At 39.5% G+C, this 3,644-nt stretch overlaps 1 pseudogene; it reads right to left on the bottom strand.

The window, feature by feature from the left end:
- Nucleotides 1-1,291, bottom strand: part of LOC105525586 — a 3,569-nt pseudogene extending 2,278 nt beyond the window's left edge.
- Nucleotides 1,292-3,644: the final 2,353 nt, after the last annotated feature.

Here is a 3,644-nt window from a genome sequence, read left to right as displayed (position 1 = left end):
GCTTTCTCTTGTGGGCATTTAGTGCTATAAATTTCCCTCTACACACTGCTTTAAATGTGTCCCAGAGATTCTGGTATGTTGTATCTTTGTTCTCATTGGTTTCAAAGAACATCTTTATTTCTGCTTTCATTTCGTTTGTTTTGTTTTGTTTTTTTGATGGAGTCTAATTTTGTTGCCCAGTCTGGAGTACTGTGGTGCGATCTGCGCTCACTGCAAGCTCCACCTCCCAGGTTTACTCCATTCTCCTGCCTCAGCCTTCCAAGTAGCTGGGACTACACGCCTGGCTAATATTATTTGTATTTTCAGTAGAGACAGGGTTTCACCATGTTAGCCAGGATGGTCTTCATCTCCTGACCCATGGTCCGCCCTCCTCAGCCTCCCAAAGTGCTGGGATTACAGGGGTGAGCCACCACACTCAGCCTCACCTCATTTTGTTATTTACCCAGTAGTCATTCAGGAGCAGGTTGTTCAGTTTCCATGTAGTTGTGTGATTTTGAGTGAGTTTCTTAATCCTGAGTTCTAATTTGATTGCACTGTGGTCTGACAGACAGTTTGTTGTGATTTCTGTTCTTTTACATTTGCTGAGGAGTGCTTTACTTCTAACTATGTGGTCAATTTTGGAATAAGTGCAACATGGTGCTGAGAAGAATGTATATTCTGTTGATTTGGGGTGGAGAGTTCTATAGATGTCTATTAGGTCTGCTTGGTGCAGAGATGAGTTCAATTCCTGGATATCCTTGTTAACTTTCTGTCTCGTTGATCTGTCTAATGTTGACAGTGGAGTGTTGAAGTCTCCCATTATTATTGTGTGGGAATCTAAGTCTCCTTTTAGGTCTCTAAGACTTGCTTTATGAATCTGGGTGCTCCTGTATTGGATGCATATATATTTAGGATAGTTAGCTCTTCTTGTTGAATTGATCCCTTTACCATCATGTAATGGCCTTCTTTGTCTCTTTTGATCTTTGTTGGTTTAAAGTCTGTTTTATCAGAGACTAGGATTGCAACCCCTGCTTTTTTTTTGCTTTCCATTTGCTTGGTAGATTTTCCTCTATCCCTTTATTTTGAGCCTATAGGTGTCTCAGTACATGAGATGGGTCTTTTGAATGCATCACACTGATGGATCTTGACTCTTTATCCAATTTGGCATTCTGTGTCTTTTAGTTGGAGCATGGTCAGGGTATATGTAAGTTTCTTCCTTAGAAAAAATGATGATGGGGAGAGACTCTTTCAGTCTTTTATGGGGATTAGTAAATGGACAAGGAGCAAACACACCACTCAGTTTATCCAGAATCCAATGGTTGGAGCTGCAACCAACGTCAGATGCTTCTTGGGACTATAAGCCATGGTTGCTGTAGGCATAGAAAGAATCAAAAAATGTTAACTATCATTATCTGTTTTTTTTTTTTTGCCATTTATTTATTTACCAACTATTACTGGGTTTCTATTACATGTCAAGTCCTTTGCTAGAAACTGTGGATTAAATGGTAAGCCAAAACAAACAGGTTCCTGCTCTTATAAAGCTTATTGTTGAGGAGGTGTGAAAGGCAAAAATTAAATAACCACAAAATATACTGCATGTTTGTGGTTGTCATAAAGAAAGCTACATGGAGCTATAACATATAACTGAGGGATTTGACCCCTTCTGGATCCCAAGGGGTCTGTGGAAGATCCAACTCATGTGCTGAGAAACCTTTAGGATCTTTGCCTTGCCTTTACCTTCAACATTAAAAAATAGTCACCATTGTTCCTGGAGTTAGCTACTAGAGGTTCCAATTGTTACATCTTAAAAAATAACTTGCACATGTTACAACAAAAGGATAAAATAGGAATGAGTCATCTTCTTTTAAATTTCTATATCTCTCTCTGGTCAGAATTTACCTTTGGTTGTTCTTAGATCTTATTGAGGTAGAGGATCAACAGGACTTATTTCTTGGTTCCAACAGGATGAAGTGAAGAAACTGGCAGGAACCAGCAGATGGCAATGAAAGATATCCCTAGCTGCCCTTATTGTCCATTAGTATAAGATGCTTCTACCCAATGCCATGCCAGTTTACAAATGCCATGGCATTTGTAGCATAAAGGTTACCACCCCTTTCCTTGGCAATGACCCAGAAGTTATTTCCTCTTTCCTAAAAAGTTCTAAATAACCCACCCATCAATTTGCATTAGCTTGCACCTTAATTTGCATGTAACTGAAAGTAGGTATAAGTGGGTATAAATACAGTTGCCAACAGCCCATATGTTGCCAACTCTGGGCACGCTGCCTATGAGTTAGCCCCACCCTGCAAAGAACAGTAGCATTCAGAAAAGATTGCTGTTTAATAGTACTGGCTTGCCCTTGAATTCTTTCCTATGCAAAGCCAAGAACCCTCCTGAGTTAAGCCCCACTTTTGAGACTTGCTTGTCCTGCCTCATTATACCCACTCATCAACCTGTTTATAAAAGATAGAGTCAGGTATTAGAAGAACTTAGTATATGTTTTTATTTGAATGCAGCTGCCAGGTGATATATCTAGAAATGACTATTTAGCAATAGTCATCTCTCTTTTTTCTAAGGTGAATGGGGTTGGAGAGAAGTTTGCACTCCTCAGCCATTTAAATAAATGAGGAAACCTCTTTAGCAGAGGGCTAAACAGTGAAATAAATATATGATTGTTACTTAATATTATATTTGATATAAAATAGAGACTTGTCAAGCAATCCTTGGCCTGACCTTTCTTAATGGTCTGATTTTTTTTTATACTTTCAGAAAAGAATCAATCCATGTCTGGGGCCTGTGGCAGGGACTGTTAGCTGTCCTCTGAAATCAATTTCCTCTTTCTTTCTTAGAATAAAGCTAGACTACATTTAATAGCCTCTTTTGCAGTTAGGTGAAGCCATGTGACTAAGCTTGAAGCCAAGGAAGTGACCAGAGTGATGGATGCACTTCTGGGCCTGGCACATGAAATACCTCAAATTGCTCTTCCATGCTCTCTCTCCTTTTTGGCTGAACAGGATCACAAGCCCTAGGGTGAATCTGGAAGCCACATATTTTGAAGACAGCAGAGCTTCCATAAGTATGAGTCCTCATAAAATATGGAGCAGAACTTTCCCCCATTCCAACAGGAAACACCTCTCTGAGACTTTTATGAGAGAAAGAAATGTATTTCCTGTTCCTAAAACTATTAAATTTGGGGGATCTCTTTGTTAACTATAGCACAATTGCACTACTTAATATAGAGCCTGATGGAAACAAAGAACACATTCATCATTATGGTATTATGTCAAAATACTGGTGAAGTCAGAGTATTCTCTCAGAGGAAATGATGTTTGAGTTCTTAATAATTGCCATTATTGCTATTAATATAGTAGTTCTGAAATATTTATGCGCTCACACAGAGTACTGCATTGCCAGATTGGATTCAAAGGACTCAGAGATCTTACCTGGTATCAATATTTGCTACAAAATTATGAGGATGAAGGCCCAGAAAAGGCTCAGAGAAAGCAGAGAGAGATTTGGAACATCAGGTGTGTTTCTCAGAATCCTTCCTTTCCACATCAGACATTCCCCCCTGGCCCAGAACAGATGAGGTCTTTAAGTGTGGTTAGCTGTCTCCTCACATGGTGGCCAGTGCTGCAATTACAAAACATCTTTCTCTCTACCCC

This window comes from Colobus angolensis, unplaced genomic scaffold (genome assembly GCF_000951035.1).
Source record: "Colobus angolensis palliatus isolate OR3802 unplaced genomic scaffold, Cang.pa_1.0 Scaffold543, whole genome shotgun sequence".
NCBI lineage: Eukaryota > Metazoa > Chordata > Mammalia > Primates > Cercopithecidae > Colobus > Colobus angolensis.
Note: the sequence above shows the minus strand (reverse complement) of the source record. Positions and strands in the feature narration are given on the sequence as shown.